Below are 13287 nucleotides of genomic sequence, written 5' to 3' on the forward strand. Positions count from 1 at the left end.
CTTCTTCTAACTAAGGTATGTAAAAATGCCATTTTATTGCTAAGCTAGGTAAAAATGCCAAGTGTAGGTCGTTTTAGAGCTAAGCTAGGTAAATAGGTCATTTTGGAGCTTGGTAAGTTTATTATGTCATTTTCGAGGAAAATAAGCTAAGTCTATATCATTTTGGAGGTGACAAAGATTATCATGCCATTTTTTACCTAAGTATGCTAAGTATGTCATAAATGAACTGAAGAAGCTAAGTATAGATCATTTTTTATCTAACTTATGTAATTATGCCATTTAGGAGGAAAATAAGCGAAGTGTCCATTTGTAAAGCAAAACACTAGAGAAAACTTACCCTCATCACAACAAATGTGATGAAGATCGCAACTAAGGTAACAATTGATCCAACGGCATAATGATACCAAGCCTCATTATCAATGGAATATTTTCTAATCTTCTTAAGCTTCAGGCGCATTGCATCCATCTTCAAGTGCATTGCATTCATCTTCATCTTGTGATCATCGACGACATCGGCAACATACAACTCCAATGTCATCTTCTCTTCTTCAATTCTTTTAATTTGTTCTTTCAAATACTCATTTTCTTTTTCAACTAAATTTAACTTCTCCACAAGAGGGTCGGTTTCAAATTTTGGTTCACATACCTCCTAGATTAAATGATCTATATGTCAACTTTATGGCCATAATTGTCATAAATGCGAAATGCAACAAATAGTTATGAAAGAGAATTTACCACATCTGAATCATAAAGCGGGCGAGGGCCGATAGGGACAGACATCAAGACCATGGCACTATGTATAAGAAACAATCATGCAAAGTAAGAAAATTATACATACCAACTATATAAATCATACAATCATACAAGTAACTATATAAATCAAGCACAACATAAAAAATTGAATACCTAATAATAATCTGGATCGTCGGGTTCACTAAATGCTCCGGGATCAATAAATGCATCATCATCATCACTATCGGTAATGACGTGATCATCATCATCATCATCATCATCATCAATAAACGCATCATCATGTGGAAGGCCACCTTTACGTAATCGATCAAGCATTGACAGGTCATCCGCAGCAGTAACCTCTTCTTGTTCAGTCTCTTCTTGTTCCGGCTCAAGGGTGATGTCGGGTTCATTGTCGCTGTCTACTTCAATGTTCTGGGGTGAAGTAGAGAGGTTCTTGAAACATTTTTTGGAAAGACGTGTTTGTTGGAAGAATTCTCCTTCATATGTGTCTGGGTTAATGTGAGGTTCATAATCCTCTTCATTGGGGGGAGGTGGTCTAACACATGGCGGCACTTCATAAACGACATCCCAACCAGTGAGATTTGGATCACTTTGACATGCCCATGGTAGATAGAAAACTTGGGTTGCCTGTTGAGCCATAATATAGACATCGGGAACATCCAAATGGGTGCTTTGTTTGATTTCCACTAGCCCTAAGTTTTCATGAGTCCTTCTAGTCTCCTTCGGTTGGAACCAATAACATTTAAAGACTACGACGTTTGGTGGGTTTGCATCATAGAATTGAAGTTCATAAATTGCTTCAACTCTTCCATAATAGTCGGTATCTCCTTCGCCGATAGTAGAGACACAACAATTTGTATACTTTCGGTCGGCCATAGATAGCTCTTTGCCATAGGTACGAAAGCGATACCCGTTGATGTCGTATTTGTCAAATGAACGGACCTTAAAGTCAAAATAATTAGCGACTTGTCCCAATTCAGCGTCCATTAACTCTGAATTAGCCTACAAGTTTAATACGAAAGGGATTGTTGCATTAGCCACAAATTAGATGAAGAAATGAAATGGTCTAATGGAAATTACTGTTTGTTTGAACCAAGAGATGAAACCGGGATAGCCGCCTCCATGCTTTGCCAGAAGCTCATCCTCTTCGACGGAATCCTTTTGGATCACTGCTCCATGAGAATTTGGCAACGTATCGACTGTATCAAATTTATCCGGGAATAAGAGTAGTTCAAAGGAATTAGAAGTGGCGAAACAATGTACCGAGAACTTACTCGATGTACGGCCGCCCTTCTGTTAGGTTGGTGAAGATACACAATGAAATGATCTGCCATTCTTCGAAATCCAACGTTAAGGAATTAGATGCACCGGCTGGTGCGAGATCCCCTTTGAACAGGCTGAGGTTGGATCCACCCTTTTTAGGGTCGTCAGCATTGTACCGAGGCTTCGGATTATGCAAATGACGATTTTTGTCTTCATAGTGTGTTGTCACGAAGTTTGCCGCCTCCTCAGCAATGAATGCCTCAGCCATCGATGCTTCAATTCTACGTTTATTTTTACATTTTCCTCGTAGCGTCTGCTGCATCCTCTCAGTGGCGTAGCACCAACGATTTTGCACGGGCCCCCCAATCTTGCCTTGGTTGGGAGATGCAAAATCAAGTGCTGCATTGGATTAAAGAAGCTTGGCGGAAAGATCTTCTCTAACTTGCATATCAACTACGACACCAACTCTTCCATTTCTTCTAGCAGGCCAGGCGATAGTTCTTTCGCACAAAGAACACGGAAGAAATAGCTCAGCTCTGCCTGTACTAGCCATTCATCCTCAAGGATGAAGCCACGCAACATCACCGACATTACCCCCTCAATCCATATGTGCCAATCATGACTCTTGAGACCAAATATCTTCAATTTATCAAGACTCGCTCCCCTCTTTAGATTCGTTGCATACCCATCGGGGAACATCAACTGTTGTTGCACCCACAAGATAATTTCCCTCATAGCTGGCCTTCCAAGATTGAACCATGCCTTTGGCTTCGTCCAGTTCTGCTTTCCTTTTGGTTCTTTCATGTTTTGTAATGGCCTATCACATAGCGCCTCCAGATCGACTCTAGCCTTAGTATTATCCTTTGACTTCCCATCTATGCTGAACAATTACCAAAAAGTGCCTCGGTGATATTCTTATCAGTGTGCTTCACATCGATGTTGTGTGGGCAAAGGAGGTCTTTGAATTAAGGCAGATCCCACAAGCATGTCTTGTGAGTCCAGGCATGTTTCGAATTATACCCCTTGAAATACCCTGGATGCTCTGGATCTGGCTCGAGAGCGTTTAACTGATCCAGGGTCTCTTGGCCTGTCAACGCAGGTGGTGTAGAGTTTTTGACAACTCTACCTCTGATGAAGTTCTTCTTGTCTTTCCTGAACTTATGGCGAGGATCCAGGAACTGTCTATTCATGTCGAAGCAAGAAAACTTGCGACCGGCCTGAAGCCGACGAAACTCAAGAGCTCCCTTGCATGTGGGGCACGAGAACCTTCCATGCACACACCAGTCAATGAATAGCACATACGCCGGCAAGTCATGCGTCGAGTACATGTACCAGACACACATTATGAAGTTCCATTTGCTAAAGGCGACGTATGTCTTGAACCCATTATCCCAGGCTTCTTGCAGTTCATCCTTCAGCGGCTGCATGTACACATTCATATTCTTCCCCGGATAGTTGGGCCCTGCAATTATCAACGTCAGGAAAATGTTCTTTCTTTGCATAATCTGTCCGAGGGGAGATTAAGTTGAAAGACAAATATGGGACAACAACTGTACTGGGATGCCGTCAGACCAAACACACTGAACCCATCCGTGCTGATGCCGTCTCGAGGATGCCTCGGATCTACCACTTTGTCATCATGTAATGCATCGAAGCTCTTCCATGCTTCACCGTCCGATGTGTGCACCATCATCAGCTTCCCATCTGCATCTAGTTGGGTTCTTTTGCCCGTTTTGTGCCATGTCATCTGTCTGGCCGTCTCTTCGACCATGAAAAGGCATTGAAGTCTTGGTACAATTGGCATATACCAAAGAACATTTACAGGGATTTTGGTCTGCGTCTTCTCACCCATACCGTTGTCTACCACAACATACCCGGGTGACTTGCAAATGGGACAATAGTTCAAGTCCGCATACTGAAGCCTAAATAAGGCACATCCTTTCTCACATGCATGTATCTTCTCATAGGGCATCTTAAGGGCACGGAGGATTTTGTCTAACTAGTACAGGTTTGCAGGTACTACATGGCCTTTGGGTAGAAAATGTCCAAATACTGTCATCATTGTGTTGTACCATTCTGTGCCCAAGTTGAATTGAGCCTTTAGAGCCATTATTTGTGAGATGGCATCCAACTGACAAAGCTTAGTGTGCTCGCGGAGAGGACGTTTTGAAGACTCCAACATTTCATTGAAGGCCTTTGTAGATTCCTCCATCTCATCGTCCGAGTCCTGAGCATCATCAAAGTCTTGCACCATGTCTTGCATCCCGGTACCATGCTCGTCGGTGCAACGATGAAGCACCTAAACTTTGGCATGTTGGGGAGACTCGCCATGAAACGTCCACACCGTATAATATGGCGTAAAACCCCACTTTTGCAGGTGTTTGCCCATTTCATCCTCTGTCCTCTTGTGCCAATTGTTGCACCCGGCACAGGGGCACCATGTTGTCCTCTGGCCATTTGCAAATGCGGCTCTCAGAAACCCCTTGGTTTTTGTTAACCATTCACTGGTCATGTCTTTCTGACTAGTGTGACTGGTGTACATCCACGCACGATCAGTCATCTTTCCTAGCTACAAGACACATAAGAAATATATAAATATATTAGCATGTATATATTCATCAATTGATGGAGTTTGTCACTTTTCTTACGTCCATGCAACCTAGACGCTAATAGGTAAAGATAGGTCCTAACCCCACCCGAGTATGTGTAGATCGGGTTTGTTTTCCCATGCTCTACTCCGGATCCGATGCAAAATTTCGGCAACACCTCCCTGCTATTCTCCTGATACACGTCTCGGGAATAAGCAGAGAGGATGTGTACCCGGAGAACAACAGGGAGGCACTGACGAAATTCTACATTGGATCATGAGCAGAGCATATGGGAAAACGAACCCAATCTACACATACTCAGGCTGTCCATGGATAACGTTGGACAATTCGAAAGAATCACGGTAATAAATATGCAAATGCATGCATATTTATAGATGCAACCCTTTTGAACGGGAGACGCACAGTGGTCACGTATACTGATGATTGAAGACACCTATAGCTAGCAAGTTTCATCGCCACTAAGACCAGAACAGAGCAAATGAAGGGGGGAGGAGGAGATGTCATTTGTGCTCACCCACGAACGCAGGGGCAGAGCTCGTCGAACACTAGACCCTCGCAGCGACGAAAAAACTGCACATTTAAATCGAAAGATGAGTAACATAACAATTTTGTTTTTTCTGTCGACCTAACTAAATATTTACAACAGGACGAGCAGGTTAGGGGGTTCCTTGGCGTCGATGGAACCCTAAATAGCAAGTATCATCGGTGCGAGATACATGTGGCGCTCGGCGTGAACACTAGATCCACATACCACAAGTGAAGTCGGCGCCCGGCGTCCCGAAACAATAGTTCTGGTGGCCGATTACGATCGAGCACCTTGGCGAATTTGTCTGGCAGCCTTTGCGATGAGGATAAAAGCCAAGTTTTGAAATTTTAAACAACCAAACCGACTTGAGTCAGTTTGGGTGTTTCAAGTTTCAACACTTGCCTTTTAATTGTCATCGCAGAGGCTTCTAGACAAATTCGCAATGGTGTTTGACTGCCATCGACGCTGAGAACTGTTGTTGTGGGACGCCGGACACCGGCGTCACTTGTGGGACGTGGATGTAGTGTTCAACACCGACAGCCACATGTATCTCGCACCGACGATAATTGCTATCTAGGGTTCCATCGGCAACGAGGAACCCCCTAACCCGCTCGACCCGGTTTCATCGGTGATGCACCTCTAATCTTCCTCCTCCTCCTCCTCCTCCTCCTCCTCTTCTTCTTCTTCTTCTTCTTCTTCCTCTTCTTCCTTCTTCTTCTTCTTCTTCTTCTTCTTCTTCTTCTTCTTCTTCTTCTTCTTCTTCTTATTTTTTCATCTTTCTTCTTAACCTAAACTAAACCTAATAAACTCAACCTAAACTAAACTAAATCTAAACCTAAAAAACAGAAACTAAACCAAGCCTAAATTAAACTAAACCTAATTAAACTAAATCTAAAAAAAGAAAAAAAAGAAAAAGATGGATGTCTCACCTTCATGCGCGGCAGGGGGTGCCGTATGGAGGAGGGGGGCCGGGGCGCCAGGGCGCCGGGTCAGTAGGGGTGCCTCGTGGCAGCATGGTGGGGCGGCCGGGGCGGGGGGCGGGGGGGCGGAGCGGCAGGGGCGCGGGTGTGATGAGGGAGGGAGAGAGGGGAGAGAGAGGGACGTGGGGCTGGCGGCTATTTAGTTTAGGTCACAGCTCTTTGCCGTCTGCTAGCGGACGGCAAAGGGCCTAGCTAACGGATGTTAGTTGGCCAGTTTCTTTGCCGTCAGCTAGCCGACGGCAAAGATTCTTTGCCGTCCGCTAGCTAACGGCAAAGGAAGTGGTCGTTAGAAGGCCCCCGCTGGTACGCCACCCTACCTCTTTGTCGTCCGCTTCTATGCCATCCGCTAGCGGACGACAAAGAACTGGCTGACATCAATCACCGTGTTTGCCATCCGGTCTTTCTTTGCCGTCAGCTTTCTGTATGCTGATGGCAAAGACCTCCTTTGCTGTCAGCTAGCTGACGGCAAAGAACTGGCTGATGGCAAAGATCCTGATTCCAGTAGTGATGTGCTCATTCCAAATTTTTACATATTTGATCTCTCAAAGGTTTGCTTAACATGGTCTAATTCCACTGGAAGAACTGTTGGAACAAGGCCTTCAACTGGATCCAAGTCGATATGTTCTAGTGACTCACTTTCCGACATCATTCGTTAGTACACTGGCTAGTGGTTTTAGGTTAGTTTTTTCTCTCGTAGGGGAAGCATTTTGGCGGATGACGATGCTTCATCTTCAAGCTGGTCTTCCGGACTCTGATCCTCCTCGGGTTTAACCGTCGGGACAGAGCTCCAACGTAGATTCTAGTCATCTCCTTGGGTAGGCGAGGTTAGGGTTTCTTGTTGTGTGAATAACGAAGAGGTTTGGTGTGAAGCTCTTCAATTTGATTCAACGGGTCAATGGCCATAACTGTGGTTCTAGGACGCTGCTCCTTAGGGGTACGTGCACGAAGACTTCTGGACTGTCATCCACAAGGTTAACCCGTCTGAAATGACCAATACGTTGCCTAGAGGAAGGGGTGAATAGGAGTTTAAAAAAACTTTATATATTTAGCTTTATCCTAATGCGGAAATAAACTAGTTAGATACTTTTCAAGCATAAATCCTAATATATTAGGATCAACTAAGTGCACAAAAAACTTGTTTGAAACAATATAAGCACTCAAGGAAATTAAGATCCACATGTAAGCAATACAAGCTTACACATGTTATATCGCAAGATTTGAAATGAATGATTCAAGCAAACACAAGTAAGACAAGCTTACCCAAGTTATATCATGAGATATGGAAATGAATGATAATTTTTTTTATATTTGAAACTCAATGAAACCTTAAAACGTGTTCAAAATGTAATCCAGAGCGATCATGTTTAAATGCCCTCCTCGCAAGGTACACAAACATGCAAATGAAACATAAATTAAACTTCCAGTTCAAAAGATACAAGAGATTTAAAATTGAAAGTCAAATGAAAAAGCATGGAAGAATGTGGTCGATGGAGCATGCAATATGTGACAAAAGCATGCATGAATGGTACCATAAAGTAATCAAGGGCTAAGCCATTCAGGAGACAAACCAACTTTCTTGGTGCAGACGTGCAGATGTATGGCGCACAAAGTACGTGTGCAGACCAATGCGTGCAAGAAATCATGTCTACACACCTTCCCTATGATTCATGCCAGGCATAAAAACAGATACCTCACGATCAAACCCCCAAAACCCGAACATCACATCGATAGCACTTTTGGAAATCTGAATTTTATTTGGGAAATTCACGTTAGAAGGCACAATACCCGAGTTGCCCAAATACCTCTAAATAATTATTTCAACCCAGTAAAAAAATCCCTATGTTGTTATTTACTCATTTGCTGCATAAATGTTGTATATTTTGTTGTCATTTCTAGTTATGTTGTCTAAATTATGCCGAAGTGTGCCATAATGTTGCAAAAATGATGTGCAAGTGTGACCTTTTGCTATCATTTTTGTTCACTGTTGTGTATTTCTAGTTTACCCAAACCTGAACCTAAAATTCCAGGTACCCAAATTGTCGAGTAGTTTGGAAAAATTTTGGGTGTCAATTTTGAAACCCAAAATATTTTTAACCCGAGTTAGCCAACCCAAATTTTTGAGTAAGCCGAATGCTCGACTAACCTATGATCCCATCTCAGTTCCTTTAAATTTTGTTGATGAATAATAAAGCTTTATGGGATTGCTAAAAATATTTAACAGAGGTAGGTGTGGATCACTAAAATAACTAACGCATGGAAGTTGCACACCGTCAACAAACTCGTTGCCCATCAGTGTTCGGACGTGGCTTTTTAGGGGAGACATGGTTCACTTTATTGGTCAATAATCAAGTTTATAGATATTATGCAAGTTTCGCTATGTTGTGCGCCTCCATATTAGAGGAACACCCTTCATGAATAAAATCTCCTCTTGTTTCATTGATCTCCTTAATGACAGTGCTAGCTCGACCAAGTGTGCCTAACTCAATATCTGTCAGGCGTTTTTTTAGTAAGGCAAAAGACTTGCCATTTTTATCAATTAAGAAAAGGTTTAGACATACGGCGCGAAGTGGCAAAAAAGAAAGGTCCACTCTCACGAAATAATAATGCCCAAATGCTTGGCTCCTGCCACTGCCCAAAGATGGGCTTCCACTTTGATTTTCGTGACGATGATGGTGGTCGATGCAGCCATGTTGCGAAAAAAATCTTGCATTTTGCTCCTTCCAGATTTCCCATGAGACAAGCGTCATAATAGAAGCAATGGCCATTCTGTTATGACTAGCAGCACTAACCACCTTTTGTCACCAAGATGAACCGAATCTTCATGCCGCCAAGACATTGGCGAGTAGTTGTGAATTCCAAGACAAGTGGTGATCTCATTCGAAACCCGGATAGAGAATCTACAACAAAAAACGAGGTGGGCAGCAGTGTAACGCCCACGATGTGGCTATAGCTCCCACGTGTCGAGGCACGACTTAGAGGCATAGCCGCATAGTGGTTTTGTCGCAAGAAGGGTCATCTTCACAAACATCCCATGTAATGAACAAGACAGAGATAAATAGAGATGGCTTACACTCACCACGTCACACAATACATAAATAATTCATACATCGTCCAAAATACACTCATAGACCGACTACGGTCAAATCCGAATAAAAGTAAGATAAACCCCAAATGCTAGATCCCTGATCGTCCCAACTGGGCTCCACTACTGATCATCAGGAAACGACACATAGTAACGACCAAGTTCCTCGTCGAACTCCAACTTGAGTTCGGTAGCATCACCTGCACTGGTATCATCGGCACCTGCAACTGTTTGGAAGTATCCGTGAGTCACGAGGACTCAGCAATCTCATACCCACGAGATCAAGACTATTTAAGCTTCTGGGTAGGATAAGGTAATGAGGTGGACTTGCAGCAATCACTAAGCAAATATGGTGCCTAACATACGCAAATAGAGTAAGATGAGAAGCTACGCAACGGTCGTGAAGCTATAAGTGATCAAGAAGTGATCCTGAAACTACTGACGTTCAACCATAACCCAAACCGTGTTCACTTCCCGGACTCCACCGAAAAGAGACCATCACGGCTACACACGCGGTTGATTCATTTTAATTAAGTCAAGTGTCATGTTCTCAACAACCGGATATTAACAAAATCCCATCTGCCACATAACCGCGGGCACGGCTCACGAAAGTTTATACCCTGCAGGGGTGTCCCAACTTAGCCCATCACAAGCTCTCACGATCAATGAAGTATATTCCTTCTCCCGAAAAGACCCGACCAGTCTTTGAATCTCGGTTACAAGACATATCAACAATGGTAAAATAAGACCAGCAAGACCGGCCGACTGTGCCGACAAATCCCGATAGGAGCTGCACATATCTCGTTCTCAAGGCACACTAGATGGGCAAGACGTTGGGTTGGCATAGACCCTGGTTGCCCAGGGGGCGCCGGAGATCGCCTAGTTCGGACCAACACTCAGAGGAGCACTGGGGGTTAAAATAAAGATGACCCTCGGGTCTGCAGAACCCAAGGGAAAAGGCTTAGGTTGAGTCAAATGTAAAACCAAGGTTGGGCCTTGCTGGAGGAGTTTTATTCAAAGCGAACTGTCAAGGGGGTCCCATAACCCCAACCGTGTAAGGAACACAAAATCAAGGAACATAACACCGGTATGATGAAAACTAAGGTGGCAAGAGTGGAACAAAACACCAGGCATAAGGCCGAGCCTTCCGATCTTTACCAAGTATATATATGCATTAATTAAATAAGAGATAAAGTGATATCCCAACATATCCATGTTCCAACATGGAACAACCTACAAGGCACCTGCAACTAGCAATGCTATAAGAGGGGCTGAGCAAAAGCGGTAACTTAGCCAAACAACGGTTTGCTAGGAAGGTGGTTTAGAGGCTTGACATGGCAATATGTGAGGCATGATATAACAAGTGATAGGTAGCGCGACATAGCGATAGAAAGAACAACTACCAAGCAAAGATAGAAGTGATATCGAGGGTAATGGTCATCTTTCCTGCAATGTTCTCAGAGTTGTCGAAAGCTTGCTCCTCGTTAGCTTACTCAACAGGTTACTCGTAAATGTACTCGTATCCCGGCTCTACCCAAAGCAAGAACACAAGCAACGGAACAATAATCAATCACGGTGTAATGCACAAGCAACATGATGCAAGACATGGCATGGAATGCAAGATATGATGTGCAATGCATATGGATACTCCGGAAGGGAAAAGATGATCAAGGCATCAACTTGGCAAACCAAGTATGCCATTGGAAAGATGGGATGATTTCGGTCGAAATCGATATAAGGATCACCGGAAACGGACGAACGGTATGCAAATGACAAGCAAAACAAGAGTGATGCAAATATGCGATTAACAACATCATAGCACTTAGAATGCAACAATAAACTAAGCTACATCACTCCAACATAGCAACAAATCACATGACCATAAAGTAGACATGAAGCTCTACAAATCATGAACACCGAGCTCCTGCTAGTTCTCACTAGAACAAGCTCAAAAGAGCATGGAAAAAATGCAAATGATAACAGATTCACAGACTTAAGAGAAAATACTAAGCATGGCAAAACAGCATCATATAGCAATGTTTAGAGCTAGCAAACAACATGCTATAGGAACATATCATGCCAAACAAAGGCATGGCATGCTAGTACTAAAGATATAGAAAACAACCCCCTTACTGAACTTTACCTAAAGATGCATGGAAAATGATGTGGCACCCATGGAAACAAGGCAAGTTATATGAACATTTTCAGACTTAGAAGAAAAACAGAGCATGGCATAAACAGTTTCATGATAGCCACTTTGCAAGCTCAATTCACTCACCACAAGGCATTTCATGGTATAGAAAGGTAACCAACAGTAATTAGTCATGTTCAAGAAGCTAAGAATGGCAAGAGTAAGTTCATAGGGTACATGCATCACTAGCAAAACACTTGGAAATATTGAATATCATGTTAACAATCTGCCAGGAACAATATTGAGCAAAAGTAGAGCAAGGAAATGACATGCTAGAGTACTCCATAATTGGCACCCGAGGCATGAATGGATAGAGAAATATCACATCTTCAATACATGCTTACTGAACTATTTCAAAATTTGCATGGATCTCATGGTAGCAACAAGTTTACATGGCATCAAAATGTAACAGGAAAATGACAGCAAAATCACCGTGTCTGAAAACAGCAACATTACATAGCCTACTTTACATACTTGTGCTAGTCACCACATAGATCACAAAAATACAAGACTTTCACCCCTGTAAATATGGCATGATAGAGATCATAAAACATGTAGACATCATGCTCATAGGATGCACACACAAAATGCAACGAAAATGAAAAATCATCAAGTTCTGTTAACTTCCAGTAGGCAACATCATATAGCACTTTTGCAACGATGATAATGGCATCAATATGGACAGTAACATGCATGCAAATGCCACTAACATGAAGAGCATCACGAGACGAACATTTTGATATATCATATGCACAAAACGGAGTACCGAGCACGGAGATATAGCATGTCAAAGGGGGCATCATGATGTAAGAAAAAAGGACTTAGAAGAATTTCGAGGTCAACCTCTCCCGATCTGGATCTAGGGTTTGGCATGTTCCACGAGGTTCGATGGAGCACGGCCGGAGACGCGACGGAGAAGAATAGGACGCCAGTGACCAGAGCTTGCGGGCTCGCCGGAGGTGGGGCGGAGCCGGATCCGGGGAGGCGACCGACGACGAGGGGAGGCGAGGCGGCGGCGTCGGGAGGAGTGGCGCTCGCGGCGGGGTCGGCAGCGTCCAGTGCGTGGCGTGTCGCAGCCAGCGCCGGGAGGAGCGGTGGCGGCGCGGCGAGGCTCGGGAGGCGCGAGGGACGCGGGCGGCGGCGGTGGCGGAGGCGCTGGGCCCGCAGGGGCCGGACACGGGCCTGGCGGGCCAGCGGCGCGGGGGCGGGGCGGTGGCCACGTGGCGCCCTCCAATTGGCCCAGGCGTGGTGGCGCATTTTGACCGGTGAAGGCCGAACTTGTTCAGCGGCGGAGGGGAGCGGGGCTAGGGTTTCATCTGCGAAAATTTCTGGGAAGAGGCCATATATATAGGTAGGGGGAGCTAGGAGATTCCAAATGAGGTGCGGTTTTCGCCCACACGATCGTGATCGAACGACGATTAGTGTTGAGGCTCGCGGCGGGTATTTTTATTTTCTGACCTTCACAAATGATTTGAGAAGATATGGGTATATCTACTTGATGAAACATAAGTCTGAAACATTTGGAAAGTTTATAGAATTTCAGAGTGAAGTGGAAAATCATCGTAAAAAGAAAATAAAGTTTCTACGATCTAATCGCGGAGACTAATATTTGAGTTACGAGTTTGGTCTTCATTTGAAACGATGTGTAATAGTTTCGCAACTCACGCCACTTGGAAAGTCGTAGCGTAGTGGTGTGTCTGAACGTCATAACCGTACTTTATTAGATATGGTGCGATCTATGATGTCTCTTACCCGATTTATCACTATCATTTTGGGGTTATGCATTAGAGACAGCTGCATTCACATTGGATAGGGCACAATCTAAATCTGTTGAGATGACACCATATGAACTGTGGTTTAGCAAGAAACATAAGCTATCG

This window comes from Triticum urartu, chromosome 6A, assembly GCF_056163025.1.
Source record: "Triticum urartu cultivar PI428250 chromosome 6A, HENAU_Tu73, whole genome shotgun sequence".
In the NCBI taxonomy this organism is placed as follows: Eukaryota; Viridiplantae; Streptophyta; class Magnoliopsida; order Poales; family Poaceae; genus Triticum; species Triticum urartu.